This window comes from Aquarana catesbeiana, linkage group LG08, assembly GCF_042186555.1.
Source record: "Aquarana catesbeiana isolate 2022-GZ linkage group LG08, ASM4218655v1, whole genome shotgun sequence".
NCBI lineage: Eukaryota > Metazoa > Chordata > Amphibia > Anura > Ranidae > Aquarana > Aquarana catesbeiana.
In genome coordinates this window covers 291,180,820-291,205,376 of record NC_133331.1, presented here as the reverse complement: position 1 = coordinate 291,205,376, position 24,557 = coordinate 291,180,820, and the positions used below count along the sequence as shown (strand labels likewise).

At 47.7% G+C, this 24,557-nt stretch overlaps 2 protein-coding genes across 2 annotated transcripts in view; both read left to right on the top strand.

Moving 5' to 3' along the window:
* Positions 1 to 24,557, top strand: part of LOC141104997 (uncharacterized) — a 155,514-nt gene that overhangs the window by 50,110 nt on the left and 80,847 nt on the right. The window lies entirely within an intron of this gene.
* LOC141104777 (uncharacterized) overlaps positions 1 to 24,557 on the top strand; it is a 122,017-nt gene that overhangs the window by 52,333 nt on the left and 45,127 nt on the right. The window lies entirely within an intron of this gene.

Sequence of the window (24,557 nt, the reverse complement as noted above, 5' to 3'; positions counted from 1 at the left end):
AACAGCCCAGCTTCCCGCAGTGCCCTACAGCCCAGCTTCCCACAGTGCCCTACAGCCCGCCTTCTCACAGTGCCCTGCAGCCTGCCTTCCCACAGTGCCCTTCTAGCCCGCCTTCCCACAGTGCCCTCCAGCCCAGCTTCCCACAGTGCCCTACAGCCCACCTTCCCACAGTGCCCTCCAGCCCAGCTTCCCACAGTGCCCTACAGCCCGCCTTCTCACAGTGCCCTGCAGCCTGCCTTCCCACAGTGCCCTGCAGCCCAGCTTCCCACAGTGCCCTACAGCCCGCCTTTCCACAGTGCCCTACAGCCCGCCTTTCCACAGTGCCCTACAGCCTGCCTTCCCACAGTGCATCTACAGCCCACTTCGCACAGTGCCTTCTAGCCCGCCTTCCCACAGTGCCCTCCAGCCCAGCTTCCCACAGTGCCCTACAGCCCACCTTCCCACAGTGCCCTCCAGCCCAGCTTCCCGCAGTGCCCTACAGCCCGCCTTCTCACAGTGCCCTACAGCCCAGCTTCCCGCAGTGCCCTACAGCCCAGCTTCCCACAGTGCCCTACAGCCCGCCTTCCCACAGTGCCTAACAGCCCACCTTCCCACAGTGCCCTCCAGCCCAGCTTCCCACAGTGCCCTACAGCCTGCCTTCCCACAGTGCCCTACAGCCCAGCTTCCCACAGTGCCCTACAGCCCCCCATCCCACAGTGCCCTGCAGCCCGCCTTCCCACAGTGCCCTACAGCCCCCCATCCCACAGTGCCCTACAGCCCAGCTTCCCGCAGTGCCCTACAGCCTGCCTTCCCACATTGCCCTACAGCCCACCTTCCCACAGTGCCCTACAGCCCGCCTTCCCACAGTGCCCTATAGCCCCCCATCCCACAGTGCCCTGCAGCCTGCCTTTCCACAATGCCCTACAGCCCCCCATCCCACAGTGGCCTACAGCCCAGCTTCCCGCAGTGCCCTACAGCCCACCTTCCCACAGTGCCCTACAGCCCAGCTTCCCGCAGTGCGCTACAGCCTGCCTACCCACAGTGCCCTACAGCCTGCCTTCCCACAGTGCCCTACAGCCCAGCTTCCAACAGTGCCCTACAGCCCGCCTTCCCACAGTGCCCTACCCCCCAGCTTTCCACAGCCTGCCTTCCCACAGTGCCCTACAGCCCGCCTTCCCGCAGTGCCCTACAGCCCAGCTTCCCGCAGTGCCCTACAGCCCGCCTTCCCACAGTGCCCTACAGCCGCCTTCCCGCAGTGCCCTACAGCCCGCCTTCCCGCAGTGCCCTACAGCCCACCTTCCCACAGTGCCCTACAGCCCACCTCCCCACAGTGCCCTACAGCCCCCCATCCCACAGTGCCCTGCAGCCCGCCTTCCCACAGTGCCCTATAGCCCGCCTTCCCACAGTGCCCTACAGCCCCCCATCCCACAGTGCCCTGCAGGCCGCCTTCCCACAGTGCCCTTCAGCCCCCCATGCCACACTGCCCTACAGCCCAGCTTCCCACAGTGCCCTACAGCCTGACTTCCCACAGTGCCCTACAGCCCAGCTTCCCACAGTGCCCTACAGCTTGCCTTCCCACAGTGCCCTACAGCCCATTCTCCCACATTGCCCTGCAGGCGCCTTCCCACAGTGCCCTACAGCCCGCCTTCCCACAGTGCCCTGCAGCCCCCATCCCACCGTGCCCTGCAGCCCGACTTCCCACAGTGCCCTGCAGCCCGCCTTCCCACAGTGCCCTACAGCCCGCCTTCCCACAGTGCCCTACAGCCCGCCTTCCCACAGTGCCCTATAGCCCGCCTTCCCACAGTGCCCTGCAGCCTGCCTTCCCACAGTTCCCTCCAGCCCGCCTTCCCACAGTGCCCTACAGCCTGCCTTTCCACAGTGCCCTACAGCCCACCTTCCCACAGTGCCCTACAGCCCGCCTTCCCACAGTGCCCTACAGCCCATTCTCCCACATTGCCCTGCAGGCGCCTTCCCACAGTGCCCTACAGCCCGCCTTCCCACAGTGCCCTGCAGCCCCCATCCCACAGTGCCCTGCAGCCCGACTTCCCACAGTGCCCTACAGCCCACCTTCCCACAGTGCCCTGCAGCCTGCCTTCCCACAGTTCCCTCCAGCCCGCCTTCCCACAGTGCCCTACAGCCCGCCTTCCCACAGTGCCCTGCAGCCTGCCTTCCCACAGTGTTCTACAATCTGCATGCATGGAATGGACGGTGGGAATGGTGGGACCTTCGCCTAAGTAGACAAAAATCCTTGCACTGGCTCTGGTCCTGGTCCTCACAGCAGCCAGCAACCCAGCAGAGCCAGAACCCTCAATACCACAAGACAGCCTAAAAGAATGAAAGTTCTCTGTCAATTAGGTTTGTGCAGTGCCAGAATAAACAAGTCTTTACCATTGCCTGGTGATGGAACCCAAAGAGTGTTCCAACAGTCATCACCTCACTGCCACTCTTCACAGAGTCCTGAAACTAGGGTTGCCACCGCATCACTTTAAGCCCAAACCAATATGAATTACACAGGTTCTGAGGCTAATTTAATGCAGATAAGACACCAAGTGAGTTAAATTATCACCTTAATCAGCCACATAACCTGTGTAATTAATATGTGTTTGGGTTTAAAAGGATAAGGTGGCAACCCTACCTGGAACCTGCTGGATGAGGACATGATGGGACAGTAGACTAAATCCTGAGACTGTCTTGCGGCTTCCGAGACACCTGGCAACAATGAGAAGTCTTTGTTCACACTATGCAGCTGCAGTTCCTATGAGCTCCACAAGGTGGTGATCTCACTTCTACCCAGACAGGAAGTCTCTATGGAAGACAGGAAGTGATGTCAGGTATAAATAGGAAGTTCCGGGTGAGAGGTGAGTCGGGAGGAAGTAGAGAGGAGACGTTGTTCAAACTAGCAGCAGAGAAGGTAAGATATTATTTTAGTTCAATCTTATTTTATTCACGTTTTTATAAACAGGAGTTCCATGTAGGACGTATAGAAAAAGTACAGAAGTAGTAAGGTTCAGGACTTCCAATTATGGTAGATTGTATACATCCAAAAAAATGTACATACAGTCAGGTCCATAAATATTGGGACATTGACACAATTCTAATCTTTTTGGCTCTATACACCACCACAATGGATTTGAAATGAAACAAACAAGGTATGCTTTAACTGCAGACTTTCAGCTTTAATTTGAGGGTATTTACATCCAAATCAGGTGAACGGTGTAGGAATTACAACAGTTTGTATATGTGCCTCCCACTTTTTAAGGGACCAAAAGTAATGGGACAATTGGCTGCTCAGCTGTTCCATGGCCAGGTGTGTGTTATTCCCTCATTATCCCATTTACAAGGAGCAGATAAAAGGTCCAGAGTTCATTTCATGTGTGCTATTTGCATTTGGAATCTGTTGCTGTCAAGTCTCAATATGAGATATAAAGAGCTGTCACTATCGGTGAAGCAAGCCATCATTAGGCTGAAAAAACAAAACAAACCCATCAGAGAGATAGCAAAAACATTAGGTGTGGCCAAATCAACTGTTTGGAACATCCTTAAAAAGAAAGAACGCACTGTGAGCTCAGCAACACCTAAAGACCCGGAAGACCAAGGAAAACAACTATGGTGGATGACTGAAGAATTCTTTCCCTGGTGAAGAAAACACCCTTCACAACAGTTGGCCAGATCAATAAGACTCTCCAGGAGGTCGGTGTATGTGTGTCAAAGTCAACAATCAAGAGAAGACTTCACCAGAGTGAATACAGAGGGTTCACCACAAGATGTAAACCATTGGTGAGCCTCAAAAACAGGAAGGTCAGATTAGAGTTTGCCAAACAACATCTAAAAAGGCCTTCACAGTTTTGGAACAACATCCTATGGACAGATGAGACCAAGATCAACTTGTACCAGAGTGATGGGAAGAGAAGAGTATGGAGAAGGAAAGGAACTGCTCATGATCCAAAGCATACCACCTCATCAGTGAAGCATGGTGGTGGTAGTGTCATGGCGTGGGCATGTATGGCTGCCAATGGAACTGGTTCTCTTGTATTTATTGATGAAGTGACTGCTGACAAAAGCAGCAGGATGAATTCTGAAGTGTTTCGGACAATATTATCTGCTCATATTCAGCAAAATGCTTCAGAACTCATTGGACGGAGCTTCACAGTGCAGATGGACAATGACCCGAAGCATACTGCGAAAGCAACCAAAGAGTTTTTTAAGGGAAAGAAGTGGAATGTTATGCAATGGCCAAGTCAATCACCTGACCTGAATCTGATTAAACATGCATTTCACTTGCTGAAGACAAAACTGAAGGGAAAATGCCCCAAGAACAAGCAGGAACTGAAGACAGTTGCAGTAGAGGCCTGGCAGAGCCTCACCAGGGATGAAACCCAGCGTCTGGTGATGTCTATGTGTTCCAGACTTCAGGCTGTAATTGGCTGCAAAGGATTTGCAACCAAGTATTAAAAAGTGAAAGTTTGATGGATGATTGTTAATCTGTCCCATTACTTTTGGTCCCTTTAAAAAGTGGGAGGCACATATAAAAACTGTTGTAATTCCTACACCGTTCACCTGATTTGGATGTAAATACCCTCAAATTGAAGCTGAAAGTCTGCAGTTAAAGCACATCTTGTTTGTTTCATTTCAAATCCATTGTGGTGGTGTATAGAGCCAAAAAGATTAGAATTGTGTCCATGTCCCAATATTTATGGACCTGACTGTAGATACTTAGATTCCGATAAAGGAAGACAAAAGGCACCATTTGGTTCAATACGACTATCTCAAGTCTTCTAAAATGGTAACTGGGAAGGTACCGGCCCAACAAGGTTAGTCAGATGTTACCTTCTACAGGAAACCCTACGAAAGGTAATATAGTTCAACTGACCAGCTCGTCCGCTAATAGAGAGGGATAATCGAAAGATATTTGCATTTCGTTTTGATTCGTTTTTTTCTAATGAAATTTCATTTTTGGAGATTTGGATGCATACAACATAGTAATGAATGTCAATGAATCCTTAAAAAAAAAAAAAAGATAATGAAATTAACAAATGCATTTGTTTCATTCGGATGTTGTCACATGATGTCATAGTAGTTCAGGCCCATGGAGAAACTAAATAAATTTTTAAATTTAGTTTGATAATTCGAATTCAGATAACGAATGGAATGCAAATTTCTCCAATGTTCGTTAATTCAGATGCGCATGACGCCAGTTGATATTGTCTAATTGGCTTGTGCCATTTCTCTTGGTGGGTTGAAAAGGGTCCAAAAATATTGAATCCTTCTGATTCGAATCTGTCCAATTCGATATTTATATAGAATATTTAAAAATCTTTCAGAAACAACCGCTAAATTTTTTTTTCGAATCCACCCGGACCAACAAATATACGAAATGAATGCTGAAGATACAAAACAAATTAGTTCAACATAACAAATATGTCAGAAACCATGAAATCAGGCCGAGACAGAAGTACAGTTAAATCACAATTGTTTAATAATAAAAGTAAAAAGAACAAACGTAGTGAAAATATAGCCAGAGTTCAGTAACCGGAACAGATAGCCAGCCAAGCCAGAAGTCAGAGATCAATGTAGTGGAACAGCAAGCAGGATCTGGAGCCAGAAGGGATGTCAGCAAAGCAGGATCGCAGGAGATTGTTTCTGTGACGTTGGCGAAGGCAGAGATCCTCTGGAGTGGACGGCTTAAGTAGGCAGGACTGACGAGCAGGATATCATCAACAGCTGAGTAACTGTGGAGAGAGATGGGAGCTGGCAATTAGCCGACAGCTGAGCGGCCAGCTCAGAGAAGGAAGGGTTGAGCCCAGCCCTGACAAAATATGACTAAACTGAATTCTACTAACGAATGAATCCGAAACGAAACAAAAATTTCTGGCGTGCACATGTCTAATAATTGAACATGTATGACTAGTGTCCAATGGTGGGAAAAGAGATAACTAAATAGAAACTGGTTCAGAAGGAAGGTAAGAAAGAGGGAGAATGTCACGAGGGCCACGTACCTGATGTGAGACTGAAGTAGTGGGGAGGCCTCCCTTGCACCTCGTGTCCTTGAAGCCTCTGGAGATGGAGACAGAGACTTGGTGGACACCGAGTGGCATGGGTGCCAGGGGTTAGGAGCACCATGCAAGCCTTAGTCCGAGATCCGAGCCGAGGTCAAGTCCAGTTGGGCAACGAAGTATAAAAGGGTTAATCAGAAGAAGAATGGTCGAGATCCAAGCCGGGGTCGGTTCCAATCTGGCAGCTGTGTACAAAAGGGGCAAAGAAGTAGAATGGTCAAGGTACAAATCCCAGGTCAATGGCAAGCATCAATCAAGAGTAGTCAAATAGGTTTCCAGGTCACAACAGGTTCAGACAGATCACACACTAGCACAAGGGGGGACTGAAAAAGGGGGGACTGAAGATAATCCAGCAACTTGGTAGTGTCTGGGCTGGGCTTATAAAGGGAAGTTTGAGGTCACTTCCTGTGCGCCTCCTGGGTATTTTCCCGCCTTTTTCCATCAGGTTGAGGTCACTTCCTGTGTGCCTCCTGGGCATTTTCCCGCCTTTTTCCATCGGGTTGAGGTCATTTCCTGTGCACGTCCTGGGCTTTTTCCTGCCCTCTTCCATCAAGTCTTCTGCGCAAGTGTGGGTTGGCGCCCTGAGGCGTCTTTGGCCCATGCTCAGTTCGCACGGATTTCCTCTTGTGTCAACACGCCATTGGTGCATGCTTAGTAAGCCTTGGACTTTTACAGAGAAGAACGACTGGGATACTATGGGGAGGGAGGATGGGGGGAGTGGGTTTGCTCACTTCATCATGGCTAGTTGGGCATTGGCAGAACAACTTTCCTAATCCAGTCCTGAAAAGCAGATGCATAACGAAACATAGACCAGGAGGTCCAAGTTTTTTTTTTAACTGGTCTTCCCTTTTCCTTCTGCTGCGAAAGTGGATGTTCCAGGCCCCGAATAGAATCGAGTTCAGTTGCCCATTTCGGGAGGTGTAGTAGTTGTTTTCCAATAGCAGGGATTTGAGGGGTCCAGGGATCATGGAAAGGAGTGCTATCGTAGTGGAAAGTGGCATTTGAGTCACTATGAGCTTACAGTAAAGATTAAAGATTTGCATCCAGAATGCCTGGATATAAAATATTATTTCATATAATTACACCCATTGATTCCCCCCCCCCCCCCCAATCACATCGATCATCTTCCTCCATAGTCAGGGTTTTCCCGGCCTTCTGGCTAGGATTGGTGTGGTCGCCGTTCCTGTCAGTGTCCGGTGGAGGAGCTGGCGTCACCCTGAAGAGGGGTCGGGGTGGTGCTATGCAAATCCGTTGATGGGGGGCCTAGTACCAGTGAAGGCTGCTTTATAGTCGGCGGCTCTCCCTGAGAAAACCTGGAAGAGCTCTCTATCTGGCAGGGATGGAGGACCGCTCTGGTCCGGCTTAGGGTCGGACCTGAAAAGAAGTCCATGGTGTATGTGCCCCTGGAGTGGCAGTCCAGGGGTGCCGTACAATCACTGTGAGTGAGGGTCACTGCACCATATCACACTTTATTTTCCACCTGCCTCCTGGGCTGGGCCTTTTGGACGGGACCGGAGGAATTTTTGATTCCTGGTCGGAGGGCCTGGTCATTGTTTCACACAATTTCCTCTTCCTCTCGCCCTTGTTTGTCACTTTTTGTATTTTTATGTTTGTACACCGGTTTTGCATGTGTGACTGGTAGGGTGTAGGTCCTCAAGCCTGCCCTGAAAGTCTTGGGAGAGGGGGTGGACATGGCCTTCTGGCTTGGTTCGCCCTCTCTCATGGGATCTCCTTTCGGGGGAGCCCCACCAAGTACTTGGGTGGGTCTGTTTCCTGCAGACCCTCCAGAGAAAAGGGTCCGTTTGGTTTTGGCCAGATGGACCAAGTGTAAAGTACCCCAGTCCCCGTCTGGAGCCTCACGACTCAGTAGGTCAGGGCAAGGCCCTCTGATTTTAGAGGGCTTGTGTACACCCGTTGCACATTTTTGTGTTTCACTCTTTATGCGTGTGCACATTTTTATGGCAACGGGTGAAGTTTTTGAGTGTGTTTCACATGCCATGGGCTTTCAAGAAAGAAAAAAAAAATCTTCCTCCATAGTCACTGTGACGTCTTTTATCTCCAGCAGATGATGATACACACATATATAGTGTGGGAACCTAGATTAACCCCTTCAGTGTCAGAACATTTCCTCACTTTTGGGACCAAAACATTTTCTTCATTTTCAAGATGTTACCTTTTTCTAGGGGGTCTGAAATCAGCCAATTGTGTTGAAGGAGGTAGGACAAAATATATCAGGTTTTTAGGAGGGGCAAGAAATACAACAAACACTAAAGAACCAATCTACATGTGCCAATTTCCACTGGGGGCAGCCCGACTATTAACCCCTTATATCCCCATTCTAATATTGTACCACCAATACAATCCAGATAATTCTCTGCTATCCATCTACAGAGAAACCCGCATAGATCACATGACCACCCCAATGAGGATGGAAAAGGACCAGGATCACATGACTGAGAAGATACTAAACCTCACCCTGGAGATCATCTACCTGCTGACAGGAGAGGTGAGGAGGATTCTGGGAGGTCACATGACATCACTCTTATCTCTATTAATAAAACACAGACCTGACCGGAGAGGTGAGGAGGATTCTGGGAGGTCACATGACATCACTCTTATCTCTATTAATAAAACACAGACCTGACCGGAGAGGTGAGGAGGATTCTGGGATTCTAACATGATCTTCCTATTGGTTCCCCAATACAGAGATTTCCTCTTGTGAAGTCAGGTGATCATATGACCATCACAGTGCCTCCATGTGACTTCCTAAAACCTGAGAGACACAACATGGAGAAGATTCTAGAAGTCACCAAGAAGATGATGGAGCTGCTGACAGGAGAGGTGAGGAGGATTCTGGGAATTCTGGGACATTATCCAGTAACAGACAAGGGATGTGTCTGGATGGTGACTGTATCATTGTGTGTGTCAGGTTCCCATAAGGTGTCAGGATGTCACTGTCTATTTCTTGATACAGGTTTGGGGTTATTCAGAAGACAATAAGGACTTCCTGAAGGATGTAAACGTAGAGAAATGCCAAACCTTCACATGCCAAGGTAAGAGGAATCTTGTAAGTAGTGAAAGCAGGGGGTCCACCTAGATCCCCCATCATCTGATAAACACATAGAAACAATGTATTCAGTCAGTGTGTGTGTTTCCTACAGATGGATCCAGTAATGGGAACCCACCAGAGAGATGTCCCCGTCCTCTGTATTCCCGGGATTCCACACAGGAAGATCACACCATCCCTCACCATCATCAGGTAGATGAGGAACAATTATTGGTAGTTATGAATTCTATAAAAGCATGTTTGTTTCAATGAATGCCTTATTTTATATACAGAATGGAAACCACAGAGATAGTAATATTGATGTTAAAGAAGAATATAAGGAGGAGGATGAGGACTATGGTGTGATGGACAAGGTTTCAGATAGACAGAAGGAAATGATGGAGCCACCTAGTAACAGAAACCCACCAGAGAGATGTCCCCGTCCTCTGTATTCCCGGGATTCCACACAGGAAGGTCACACCATCCCTCACCATCATCAGGTAGGTGGAGTTGAGGGTCGGGAACATAAAGTGATTGAACACTCTGACATGTGGAGATGATGTGTGGACTCTACAAGATGATATTTTCTATGTGATCTCACATCATAAATACTTCTATGTTACAGATGTTATTTTCTGCTATTCTGTTGGTTTAGGGTGAAGATCTGATAAACATAAAAGTTGAGGGTGAAGTAGAAGAGACGTATGTGAGGGATGATCAGCAATATACGGAGGAGGATGGAATGACGAGGACATTCATAGAGGAGGGCACTCCTACAGAGATCAGCACAGGTGACCCATAATATATTCTTCTCTTATCTCTGCTCTGTTACTGCTCACTGATTGGTCCAGAGTAGGGCGGAGCTGAGTAATATCAGCCAATAATAGGTTGATAATGGTCACCTCCCTGTACTGATACCCGTTCTGGGGACTGCTGCAAGCTCCCTCCAGTGCTGCATATCACCAGAAGCCTAGGCCCATGGTCACTTGTTCTATGGTAAAGGGTCTTCAAGCCTGAACTTTGACCCTCATGTTTATCAGAGATCACATGACCCAGTGCCTAGGCTTGTGGTTGGGTAAAGAACATGGACCTCCCAGTCCCCATTGGTTCCTGCTCTTCTGACAAGGCTGTGTAAATGTAGAAGTGATCTGGGAGGAGGACCAAAGGCTCTTTGACTGAAGAGGGGGGAGAGTCCCAGCTGGTTGGGACCTCCACAGAGAACATCTGCTCACTCATATCTACCTGATCCAGATGGAATCTTGATGGAAGTGAACTAACCCTCTCATATCTATTGATGATGTTTTTATATTTTTCCAGGACACGCCATGGAGAAACCCTCAAAGGATCGTCTCACTTTATCTCCAGGTTGTATAATAGAAGATGAGGACATCACAGGAGATTGTGGAGGAGAAAATACAATGATCTCCACTATGGATGGTGGACTTCACAGTGTGGATAGATCATGGAATCCCTCTGACTCTGAGCAACCTCGTACTGTGGGGGATGGTGCCGGAATTCAGGGGGAGGGGAAATTTTCCTGTTCTGAATGTGCGGAAAGTTTTAGCTCTGAATTCGGTCTTGCTGTACATCGGAGATCTCACACGGGGGAGAAGCTTCATTTCTGCCCTGATTGTGGGAAATGTTTTCTTCGTAAATCAAAACTGGAGCTACACCAAAGATCTCACACAAGAGAGAAGCCGTATCCCTGTAGTGAGTGTGGGAAAAGCTTTACCCAGAAGTTCTGCCTTTCAAGACATCAGAGATTGCACACGGGGGAGAAGCTGTATTTCTGTCCCGAGTGCGGGAAATGTTTTACAGAAAGGACCAGCCTTTCCCGACATATGATATGTCACACGGGTGAGAAGCCGTATTCCTGTCCCGAGTGCGGAAAAGGTTATACGCAGAAATCTGACCTTGCTACACATCAGAGGTCTCACACAGGTGAGAAGCAGTATTCCTGTCCTGAGTGCGGAAAATGCTTTCTACAGAGGTTCGGTCTTTCCAGACATCTGAGATTGCACACGGGAGACAAGCCGTACGCCTGCCCCGAGTGCGGGAAAGGTTTTCTTCTTAAATCAGAACTTGTTGTACATCAGAGATCTCACACAGGGGAGAGGCCGTATTCCTGTCTTGAGTGCGGGAAATGCTTCTCAGATAAGAACAGCCTTGCCAGACATCAGAGGTTGCACACGGGCGAGAAGTCGTATTCCTGTCTCGAGTGCGGGAAATGTTTTTCATGGAAGTCCAGCCTTACGGAACATCTGATATGCCATACGCAGGAAAAGCTGTTTTCCTGTCCCGAGTGCGGGAAACTCTTCTCGCGGAAATCGGCTCTGGTTAAACATCAAACGATTCACACAGGCGAGAGGCCGTATGCCTGTCCTGAGTGCGGGAAATGCTATACGCGGAGATCGTATGTTACCAAACATCTGAGATCTCACACAGGGGAGAAGCCATACTCCTGCCTGGAGTGCGGGAAATGTTTCTCGTGGAAGTCTTGTCTCACCAAACATCAGAGAACCCACACCACGCTCGAGAACGTGACGAATTTATCGGAAGTTACGAATCACCCGAAATAACGAATGCCGCGTCTTAAACGAATGGAACGTAAATCGAAAATCCGAAAATAAGAAGAAAGGAAAAAATCGGAAAATACGAAAATGAGAAAGAAAATTCACAAATCCGAAATAATAACTAAGCTATTAAATTCTAATTATTGGAATTTCCTTTTTAAATTTGGCTGTTGGTGAACGTAACGAGTACGAATTTATCCGAAGTTCCGAATTATCCGAAATAACGAATGCCGCTTCTAAACGAGTGGAACGTAACGAGTTAATAATAATAAATAATAATAAAACCTTTTTATTATTATTAATTTGTTACGGTCCATTCGTTTAGATGCGGCATTCGTTATTTTGGAACCAATTAATAATAAAAAGTTTTTATTATTGTTGTTATTAATTCGTTACAAATTATCCAAAATAGCGAATGCTGCATGTAAACGAATGGACTGTCTCGGTACTTGGTAATAGATAACAATTAATTGGTCATAAAATAAAGTTTAATGCATACGAAAAAATATATATACAAACAGTGTATTTTTTTGTTTATATATATATATATAAAAGCAAATTGTATACACCACAGTTAACAAGCTCCTGAGGGGTACACCCGTAGAGTTTCTGTTGAGAGGGGGGTACACAAATAAAATCCTCCACCGGTTTCCCGGCAAGAGCCCGCTTCTTCAGGAGGGAAGGTCTAGAAGACAAATGATGCATTTACACAAAGCACAATAAACACAGCAAAATAATTTTAGCGAGAGGTTACATTCAGTGTTAAAATAAGAAGACCGGCTTCACCCACCCGGACAGGACTCGGCAATCAACCCCCCCCCCCCCCCCTGCGGAGGACACGGGGGGATTGTAATTAACAGAATCTGATTAAGGCTAGGTTCACACTGCTGCGAATTTTATTGCGAATTTGAGCCGCTGCGATCGCTCAAATTCGCAAGTCCTTTTAATAACATTGTTTTCCGTGAGTGCTGTTCACATCAATGCGTTGCGAATTTAACCTGCGTAAAAAAAAAAGGGTCCTGTCCGAGTTTGATCTGTGTGCGATGCGAATTCAGCTCCATAGATTGCAAAATTTGCAGTAGAATCGCAAGAACACACAAAGAATTCGCAATGCAATTGGATCAAAATCGCGCTAAATTCGCATTGCAGCAGTGTGAACCTAGCCTAAAAAGTAATGTTGGAATTAAAAATTTAAAAGCTAAAAAACTTGGTACACACAAGGGTGTGATGGAGTGATGGGCAGACCGAGCCAGTGATTGCGTGAAAAAGAGAGGAGTGCTGGAGGGCGGGGGGATGTTGGGGTGGGGTTTGGGAAGGGGGGGATGAAAAAAAAGGGGGGGAGGGGGAAAGGAGGGGAAGGGATGGAGTGAGGGGAGGAGGAAAACTGGGGCGGGAAAATAAGGGGAGGGGGAAGAGGGGGGGAGGAAAGGGAGAATGTTGGGGGGGGTTGAGAAGAGGGGGGATTAAAAAAAAAGGGGGGGAGGGAATATGAAGGGAAGGAGGGAAGAAGGGGGAGAGGAGTGGGGGGGGGGGAATGAAGGGCTGGAGTGAGGGGAGGGGGAAAAATGGGGCAGGAGAAGAAGGGGAGGGGGTGTGAGGGGACTGGGAGAGAAAACCGGAGCTGGGGGGGGGGGAGTGCACCAGAGGTAAGCAGGTAGCCACCCTGACCACCAACAAATATGCATGTATGGAAGATAACTCACCAGGCTGTTAGGCTGGCCACCATAAACGCATGGGCTGAGTATACAGGAGGACGGTGCAGAGTGGATGGTAACAGAGTGGGAATGACTCCCAAGGTAAAGCACCAGCCACTGAGTATATGTGGGCACAGATAGCGGTAGATCTGTGAAATCCCAGAGTGACATTTAAATCTGCAAAAGATAATGGTACCATAGAATGAATAGAGGTTAGAGGCAGGAGAGGGTGAGGGCGGAGGAGAAAAGGGTGAGGACGAGAGCGGGAGGGTGCAGGACAAGGAGAATGTCTCATCCCAAACCACTCTCCAAAAGGAGGCACCAACCTGCAGATGAAACCGTCCGTCGTAGCAGCCCAGCGTGGAGAGTCAATCACTTCTCATACAGCGGTCTAGGAGAGACCACTGTATGAGCTCCCCAACCCTGCAGGCGTCACCACACTCTGCCGAACGGCGACGTATGACGTCACAGGGTCTGTTTACTTGCACCGCGCAAGTGCACACTGACTCAGCCCACAGACCAAAGGTCCAGGCTAGTTCAGTGCAAGCAGGGATGTCTGAGGAATCCCTACCAGGGTAAACACATGTCCGCCGATGGGGGAGAAGGCGAAGAGACCCATGGAGCTGATCAACCAATAGGAGGGGGGGGCGGGTCTCCCTTACAGCAAAACATTACAAACATACAGTACAACTCACAATAAGAAGCTATGTGCCATTAATGTATGACCTCTGGGAATGTGAATCTCAGAATGTTACCAATCCTAACACAGGGGGGGATTTGAATCACCTAAATGAAATGGCACTTCGCAGTCTCGGCATTGATTTGGGATATCATAAGGAATTAGTGGGACATCAGAAGAATAGAGGGGAAAAGGGGGGGGGAGGGAAAGAGAGGAAGGAAGAGGGAAAGAGAGGAGGGGGAGAAGGAATAGATAAAATATTTATTATTATTAACTTGTTACGTTCCATTAGTTTAGAGGCGGCATTCGTTATTTTGGATAATTTGTAACTTTCGGATAAATTCGTATTCGTTACGTTCACTAACAGCCAAATTTGAAAAGGAAATACCAATACCTATAATTTAATAGTTCATTATTATTTTCGATTTTTGAATTTTTCGTTCTTAACTACTAAATTATAGGTATTGGAATCTCCTTTCAAATTTGGCTGTTAGTGAACGCAACGAATACGAATTTATCCGAAGTTGCGAATTATCCGAAATAACGAATGCCGCATCTAAACGAGTGGAACGTAACGAGTTAATAATAAATAATAATAATAAAACCTTTTTATTACTATTATTTATTATTATTATTAATTCATTACGTTCCATTCGTTTAGATGCGGCGTTCGTTATTTCGGATAATTCATAAATTAGTATTCGTTATGTTTACTAACAGCCAAATTTGAAAGGAAATTCCAATACCTATAATTTAGTAGTTAGTAATAGTTATTATTAGTTAGTTAGTTTATTATTTCCGATTTTACAAATTTTCGGGTTTTCTAATTTTTGGATTTTCGTTCTTATTTTCGAAATTTCGGATTTTCACATTTCTGAATCTTCAAATTTCCGAATTCGTTAAACGATTTTACCTTAATTCGAATACTTCCGAATGAACTAATGTGTCGAATTTCGTCGAAAAACTAATTCGGAAACGAAACAAATTGCACGCGTCTAGTGGCCAATCACAGCACAGATCTGTGTGTTTTGTAAACACAGGATCTGGATGGATCTCTCCCGGCCGTTCGGAACTGAAAGCAAGGAGAGAAACCCGACCAGATCAGAGGGAGTAACAGCAACACACATACACTTCTTAGACACACGGTGAACCCCTCGATTGCCCTCCTTATCACCCCACGTCACCCAGCCGGTGTCGTTAGTACAGTGACCGTGCATAGTATTATCCCTGATCACTGTGTTAGTGTCACTAGCGACGTCAGTGTTCCTCCCAGCCAGTGTCAGTTAGCGCCAGATTGTCCGCCACACTAGTCACAATATGCAATCACCGGCCACTTTATTGGGCCCACCTTGCTAGTACCGGGTTGGACGCCTTTTTGCCTTCATTCTTCGTGGCATAAATACAACAAGGTGTTTCGAAACGTTCCTCAGAGATTTTGGTCCATAGTAACATGATAGCATCACGCAGTTGCTGAAAATTTGTCGCCTGCACATCCATGATGCCAATCTCCCGTTTTACCTAGGGTTGCCACCTGGTTGCCAGGAAAATGCACCATGTCACAAAGCTCCAATCATCTCACCACTGGACAATGAGGTCACTGTACTCCAATGGCCTCCACACTCACCAGATCTCAATTCCAATAGAGCACCTTTGGGATGTGGTGGAACTAGGGTTGCCACCTCATCCCTTGGCTGGTTAAGGTGGTAATGAAATGCACTTAGTGCCTTATCTGCATTCAATTAGCCTCAGAACCTGTGTAATTAATATGTGTTCGGTTTATAAAGGGATGAGGTGGCAACCCTAGTTCCACCACATCCCAAAGGTGCTCTATTGGATTGAGATCTGGTGAGTGTGGAGGCCATTGGAGTAAAGTGACCTCCTTGTCCAGTAGTGAGGTGATTGGAGGACAGTGACCTCATTGTCCAGTGGTAAGGTGATTGGAGGACAGTGACCTCATTGTCCAGTGGTGAGGTGATTGGAGGACAGTGACCTCATTGTCCAGTGGTGAGGTGATTGGAGGACAGTGACCTCATTGTCCAGTGGTGAGGTGATTGGAGGACAGTGACCTCATTGTCCAGTGGTGAGGTGATTGGAGTACAGGGACCTCCTTGTCCAGTCGTGAGGTGATTGGAGGACAGTGACCTCATTGTCCAGTGGTGAGGTGATTGGAGGACAGTGACCTCATTGTCCAGTGGTGAGATGATTGGAGCTTTGTGACATGGTGCATTATCCTGCTGGAAGGAGCCATCAGAAGATGGGGACACTGTCGTCATAAAGGGATGGACATGGTCAGCAACAATACTCAGGTGGGCCGTGGCGTTTAAACCATGCTCAGTTGGTACTAAGGGACCCAAAGCGTGCCAAGAAAATATCCCCCACACCATTACACCCCCAGCACCAGCCTGTGATACAAGGCAGGATTGATCCATACGCCAAATTCTGAGCCTACCATCCGATTGTTGCAGCTGAAATCCAGACTCCTCAGACCAGGCAACGCATTTTCAGTCTTCTATTGTCCAATTTTGATGATCCTGTGCCAATTGTAGCCTCAGTTTCCTGTTCTTAGCTGACAAGAGTGGCACCCGGTGTGTTGTCTTCTGCCTCTGTAGCCCCTTTGCTTCAACGTTGGATGTGTTGTGCTTTCAGAGATGGTATTCTGCATACCTTGTGTGTAATGAGGGGTTATTTGAGTTACTGTTGCCTTTCTATCATCTGGAACCAGTCTGCCCATTCTCCTCTGACCTCAACAAGTCATTTTCCTCCACACAACTAACTGCCACTCGCTGGATATTTTCTTTTTTCCCCACCATTCTCTGTAAACCTCGAGAGATGGTTGTGCGTGAAAATCCCAGAAATACTCAGACCGGCCCATCTGCCACTAACAACTATTCCACATGCAAAGTCACTTAAATCCCCTTTCTTCCCCATTCTGATGCTCGGTTTGAACTTCACCACGTCTAGATGCCTAATCGTGTTGAGTTGCTGCCAATTAGCAATTTGTGTTACCGAGCGATTGAACAGGTGTACCTAATAAAGTGGCTGGTAGGTGTAAGGCGCTAATCACCACCATTATCAGTATAGTGTCCGTATGGATCTGTATCCCGATCACAATCAGAACTATACTAGTGTCCCGGAAAATGCATGTGGTGCCAGCACTTGTATGCAGCGGAATACATTTTGCTCCTAAATTTGTGGGGAAATTTGATTTAATTGGATAGGTTTTATAACAGAATGTCAAAAATTATTGTTTTTTCTTTTAAAATTGTTGATCTTTTTTTTCCATTTATATAATAAAAAATAAAAAAAAACCCAGAGGTGATAAAATACCACCAAAAAAAACTCTATTTGTGTGAAAAAATGACATAATTTACATTTAGGTACAGTGTTACATGACCACGCAATTGCCAGGTAAAGTAGGGCAGTTTCAAAGAACAATGTGGTGGCAACTAAAAGTCGCACATCTAGGTGTCCCGGAGCAGTAAGTAGAGTGGCAACCTCCAGCCTGGACTTCAACCAGGGTGTGACCTTGTTGGAGTCCAGGCTGAGGTTGCCACTCTACTTACTGCTCCAGGACATCTAGATGTGCGACTTTTAGGGGCCGCCCTCATTGTTCTTTGAAGCTTCTTAGGAACCAGGACGGGTTCCATCCCCTGTCAGCACTCTAGCAGCAGCTGCAGAAGCATTGACTATATATGCCTTTACCACCGGTACACACACACATTTCCTAGGTCACAGTAAAGTAGCGTCAGTGCTGAGTAGCATAGAATGGTCTGGTCACGAAGGGGGGAAAACCTTCTGAAGGTCAAGTGGTTAAAGTGGACTATTACGTCATCACCTGGGTGGTTGATTGTGTGCAAGTGCTCATGACACCCTTCTATGAATATGATATTGACTAAGTAAGGGAGATAGACTTACCTTTCAAACATCAATGTCACACACATCCATACACCTTCATGTACTGCCTGTTTTTTTTTCCGTGATTTTTACTGTCGTTTGCCAACAAGACTCAGTTGGTAGTATCAGCTACAGAAGGTTTGGATTTCAGCTCCCATGGCCGGTGTGAACATACAGACCATTGGCTGGACCCTGCAGTTTTTCCAGGTAGGTTGGTACTTGGGATAGCTTTGGAGGCCATATCCAGACCCCATCATGATGAAGATGCAGGGCCAACCTGTGACCTTTTGCTTTTGGGGCACTCTCCAGCCACCTTGTATACTTAGTAAGTGTGCTTTACAGGTCCAGCACCTTGAGACACCCAATGTTGGAATCCTGTCATCTGAAGACACCTTGCGGAGAATGCCCACCAAAAACTGTTTGGTATGTACTACACTTTTCAGTATTTGTAGTTTTTGTCTGCCAGAGTGCGCCATCCAGACCACCACTGCGATTAGTTACTAGGGTTTTTGGCCTTAATTATGGAGCCTGGCAGGTGTTTCTTTCTCCTGCATATTACCCTATGGGGCAACCACTGCAATACCTTCATGTGTCACAGATGTACTGAAGGCAAGCATAGAGACACTTGAAATGTGTTGTGCACACCTTGTTGGAAAGGGCCGCAACACTGGCCTGCACACGCACCCAGGTCAGTTACATCCCACACCAAAATACAAACAACTTGTCATGCGCACGCACTTCTCCTGCACTCAGCATGAGGTGAAACACCAGTGGCTCCTCACAAGCAACCAGGGATTCCGTTCATCTACATGTAGCGCCCTCTAGTGTGCTAGTGTATATAGTTGTAGTGTAGGAAAATTTGGCTTGACTGAGAGCCATGCTTGGGTTGAATCTGGGTCAGGAATGAGTGATTTGGGGAGGCTGGATGACTCAGCAAGCAGCATCTCTGGTGACTCCCCCTGCCTTCTGGAACCTTGGAGAAGCTTCCAGAAGTAGAGCGTGAAGTCTACAAGGAGCTGATTGGACTATTGATTAGGGCCTCAGCAATCCCCAGCAAAATGGGTCACCTCATAAATAGGCATGAGTCATGCCTGCAGGGGCAGTCAGGTGGAAGATAGCAGTTGGGTGGAAGATGAAGGAGTACTGAGGAGGCTGTCTGTGGCCCTTGAGGGTGCCCCCTAGTCTGGGGGGGTGACCTCTGGCCTGTGGCAAGTGTGCTGGAGGGACCCTCTACAACAAACACACAGAGGAATCCTTCCTGGAGGCACGGGAGCAAGAAGAGGACAGCAGGAGCAGGTCAGCACGTCCGGGAGATCTGAGAAGTCAGGCTGGTGGGCTGGGGAGTGAGCAGTCTGGGAGGACTGGAGAGAGAGAGGGTCAGTCTGGGAGGACTGTGGAGAAGTAGCCAGGAGGGCTAGTGAAAGAGGCAACTGCAGCCAGGCAGTGCCTGAAGCGGTGGTGCTGTGATCAGTAGCCACAGGTAAGCTGGACACTCGACTTTTGCTACACATTTAAAGGGGCCTCGGGCTCCTGCCTATAGCAGGCTATTGCCCAAAAAATCTGAGTGCCATGTCAGATTATTTTTATAAGTGTGCCAGTGGAGTTCTGCAAGCATGTGTGCTGGAGGAAGTTGAGGAGTGTATATAGATTGTATATAGGAAGAGTTGTCCCTGAAGTTGTCTAAGTCAAATGGGCATCCCATAATACCCCTACTTCCCATCCAAGTTTCCCCTCAATGTATTACAAAAAAAGTGCTGGACTGTTTTCTGACTTTGGGAGACTGAAAATTCGGTGTGCCTGGCTGTGCAGGGTGGGGGATCCAAGTTCACCTATGGCTCCTTAGGGGGTACGCTACATACAGTATACCAGACCCTTATCCTAGATGAGGGTCTTCTATAGATGTTAATGCATACCTCCCAACCGCCCCGGATCCTGCGGAACCTTCCCGTAATTTCAACTAAGTCCCGGAGTCCTGCAGGTCTGGTCTGTGTCCCGGCACCCTATGCTGGAACGAGTTCTGACACTAAAATAATTTGCAGGCAGCTGGCAGGGACAGACGCCAGCTTCTCCAGTGTCGGTTGGCAGGGGATCATACCATTGGAGAATCAGGGCACCCAGAAGGAGATGCAGGAGAAGTGCAGAGCCAGGACAAGGGGGAGCACCACACAAGCGTTGTATATCCTACTGAGTGCCCTGGGATCAGACCGCCTGCCGTCTTCTACCCAAGTTTGCTGACAGTTTGCTACTGCAGTGGTCCACCCCTCTGCCAGCGTGATCTTTGTAAGTAACCCAAGCTGCTTGTTGATCACTAGCCTTGCCCAGCACCGCTGGAAAGCCCTGTAGATGTTACACAAATAGGTTCTGCCTTGAGGCTCTGAGGAACAAAGAGGAAAGCAGGGCAAGTAGGGGGTCAGAGGGGGGCAGGGGTTAACACAGAGAAAGGGGTGCAAAGGTTAGCAGAGAGAACAGAGGTTAGGAAAAGGAGAGGCGTTGTGGTGCAAGCTTAGAAGAGAGGAGAGTTGGGATGTACAGCGAGGAGCTGTTGGGTTGTAAAGGTGAGAGGGGATAGGATGCAGACATGAGCAGAAAGGCGGGTTGGGGTGCAAAGGTGACTGTAGAGGTAAACAAAGAGGGGGTTTGGGGTGCAGAGATTATCAGAGAGGGGGGTTTGGTGTGCAGAGATGATCAGAGAGGGGGGTTTGGGGAACAGAGGTTTGCAGAGGGGAAGGATCTTAAAGCGGAGGTCCGCTGATTTTTTTTTTTTTAAGTCAGCAGCTACAAATACTGCAGCTGCTGACTTTTAAAATAAGGACACTTACCTGTCCATGGCGCCCGCGATGTCGGCACCCGAAGCCGATCTATCCCTCGACTGTCAGGTGCTGCCGCCGCCATCTTCGGTGAGGTAATGCCTCACAACCCACCACATACAGAAGGATGTCAGCTATTTTTGGAAAGTTCTCATTAGACTAGACAAGGTCAGAGACCTTGCTACACATTTTATTCACAACATGACCAGCATAGGGACAACCCAGCAGAGGCACATGGAGAAAGGCTTGAAGTTCATATTCTGCTCATCTTGACCTCACCTGCGTGGAGGAACTTCTCATCTGGGAGATCCATAAATGTCCCAATCAAAACATTTCATCCACAACATGACCAGCATAGAGACAACCCAACAGAGACACATGGAAAAAGGCTTGTTCTGCTCATCATGACCTCACCTGTGTGAAGGAACTTCTCATCTGTTGATCCGTGACTGTCCCAATCAATCTGTAAGGTGACCAATCTACATATTCCCGACTTGGTCAACATAGAGACAAGCCAACAGAGACACACGGAGAAAGGCTTGAAGTCCATGTTCTGCTCATCATGACCTCACCTGTGTGGAAGAACTTCTCATTTGGGGATCCATGACTGTCCTAATCAATCTGTAAGGTGACACACATACACATTTCATCACAAAATGACCAAGATAGAGACAGCCCAACAGAGACACATGGAGTCCATGTTCTGCTCATCATGACCTCACCTGGGGGGTCTGGGGTCTTGGGGACCTGTGATTGTCCCAATTGATATGTAGGGTGACACATCTACACAATTCATCCACAACATGACCAGCCAAGAGACAATCCAACAGAGGCATGTTCGAAAGAATCTTACACAACTCAAGTCATTGATTGATCTTTACTGATCACCATATACATTATGCAGGGTAATTTACTATGTGGAGTGACTCATCTTCATGGGGCATGGTTGATGCTGGACCTCAGAGGAGACGCATAGAATAGGGATTGCGAGGACCAGACTTGCATAGCTTTTATTGGTGACTAAAGTCTCTTAGCCCACCATTATTTAAACATTAAGCTAATGTTCTAAAAGAAAGTGCTCTCAATATTTCTTTATTAAATCTGACCTCCGACACCCACCTATCACGGTATTTTGATATTTGCATAGCTCCTCCGAAGAGCCCGCCCGCTTCTCCTGAAGCAGAGTACTGTGACGTACTATCTTTGTATAGTTCACAATTTGAACATTATTAGCCACTGGAGCTCATACACCTTTGCTGCCCCAAAGTCAGGGCCGGATCTAGGGGGTGCTGCAGTGGGTTCCGCCCTACCAGATGTTTGTTGCCCCCACCCCGGTCTCTGAGACCAAAGCCTTCAACGAGCTATGACCCCGTCCCAGATCCCTAGCGCAGGTCCCTACTCTCCTCTGCAGTGGTAGATTGCTAAGACCGCCGGTGTCCTAACATCCACAGATGTAATGTGCATGTCCCCTGCATCTACAGGAAATAGGAAGAGGAACTTCCTCAATCCAGACCTGCAGCCTGCTCCTCCTCTTGGCTCCAGCCCTGTCTGCTTGTCGCTGAAAGGTAAGGGGGCACTCTGACGTGGGAAACAAATGTAAGTGGGCACTCTGATGGGGATCTTGATGCAGGTGGAACTTTGATTAGGATCCACGCCAATAGATTAGAAAGCAATGCCTGGACAAATTCACTCAGGCAGTGAGTGATCGGTGCTCTGGCTTACGGTGTCTTCCTAACACCCAACAGTAATTTTAGAAGAAAATGGAAAGCCGACAACTCATACATCCGGATATGCTGATTTTATTAATGCCGGTGGAGTACAGAGGCTTATGTGTTTCAGCACATAGCATTAGTCATTACTGTTATGGCTATGACTAAGACTATGTGCCGAAATGCGTAAGCCTCTGCATCTTCTGTACTCCACCTAGATTAATAAAATAGCATCTGGATGTACCAGTTGCCGGCTTCCCATTTTTGTTCTTATACTTAACTTTGTTAAGGACCCCTAATATGTAGGGGGGGGCACTGATGAGGACTCCTGATGTAAGGGGATTATGGTATAAGGAGGGACAGACTTGCAGACTTTTAGTGAAAGGGAAGACTCTGATGGGGTCTCCTGATGTAAGCAGGGACTCTTATGAGGCGTCCTGATTTAAGGGAGAACTCTGATGTAAGAAGAGCCTCTGGTGAGGACTCTTGATGTAAGCGGGGATTCTGATAAGGTCACATAGCTTTATGAGAAGCTTGAGATGATGAGGGTGGCCTCTTGCATAATTCTCATCCAAGCACCAATGGAGTTTGAGACAGGGACTGTTAGGGCAATGGCCAGGAAGCTGGAACCACAGACTTGAACTTGTGAGTGCCGGTATCAGGTGAGAAGCACAGAGATGAAGGCCCCCCAGACCAGTCATAAACTGAGTTTGGTACCAGTCAGGCAGGAAAGCACCAAGTCATGAGGAGGATCAAGATTAGAGACAGGCAGAGGTTGGCAATGTGCAGGTAACAAGGTACAGAATCAATAAGAAGAATTTTGGTCAAGAGTCAAGGCGAAGGTTGGTAACACAGGTATTCAGCAGACATAAACAAGCAGAGGTGGGTCTGGTGAAAGCCAGATCAATCAGGATTCAGGATCAAGAATAACAAAGATAAAGCTAAAAGACCATCCAGCAATTATCCCGTGCAGGTCTCAGATTTAAATAGTTCACTAGGCACCAGGCGCTGTTGTGTACACATTCCTATGTACGTGTGCGTGATGAGGTTCCTGACATCGAGAAACTCAATATAAGGGGTCCCATGTCAAAAGGAGTGCCCATGCTTAAGGGAATGCTCCTGTTCAAAGAATTGCCTGTGCTCAAAGGAATGCACACGTGAGCAAAACAGTCCATAGAACTTTGCACAGCATTAGGACCCTGCGTGCATTTATACGAGCACATGCGCATACACATGCTCATGCGCGCGCTCATGTGTGTGATCGTGCTTGTTTGATGGACTTTGGCGCCCAGTAGCCTATTTAAAGCCTTACAGGACTCAGGTTTATTGCTGAGTGGTAGTCAGCTCCTTCTGCTTGTGACCTTATCCTGTGTTCACCTGTTTCCAGGTCCGGCTTGTTGATCCTGCTTGTTCCTGAACCTCTGTTGCTGACTCTGGCTTGTGATATTACCATGGTTCTGGCCTGCTGTTCTAGTACTTCTGCTTGCTTGACCGTGGCCTGGCTTCAACTCTGCTCCTGGTTCCCAACTCTGTACTCCTGGTGTCCGGTTATTGCTGACCTCTGCCTGTCTGACCACACTTTTGAGATCCACTATCCGCCTGCTGCCAGCTGGTCTGCTTCAGCTCCGCATCTGCTACCAAGATATTCCAAACCAGATCTCTAACAGGCACCCATGCCACTCTGTGCCCTGTTATACCCGGTCATCATCCCCAGGGGAAACAGGACAAGTGGTGTATGGGCAGCCCTCTCGTCAACTCGGCCTCGATAAGGTACATGACAGAAAAACTGTTGGTGACTTACATACAGTGTTGGCGATATGCCTCCCTGACTTTCTTTTACTGGTATTCCATATCAGACAGGCTAAATGTGGCCCTGTCTATGGTGTTACCTAACCTGCGGAAGTGGCCATTACTGTGCCACGAAACGCGTTGATGCCGTTTCCGATTGTCGCATGACAAATACTTTTTGAGGAAATAATTCTCATTCTGGTTCATAGGCTCATGCCCTTGAGGTTGCTCGATCCCCAGACGGGTTTTTTGCAACCCCAAAAATTTGAGTACACTGTGGACTAAATTTAGTTAGTCACAGAAAAGCTCTAAGAAATAATTGGTTGGTGGCTCCT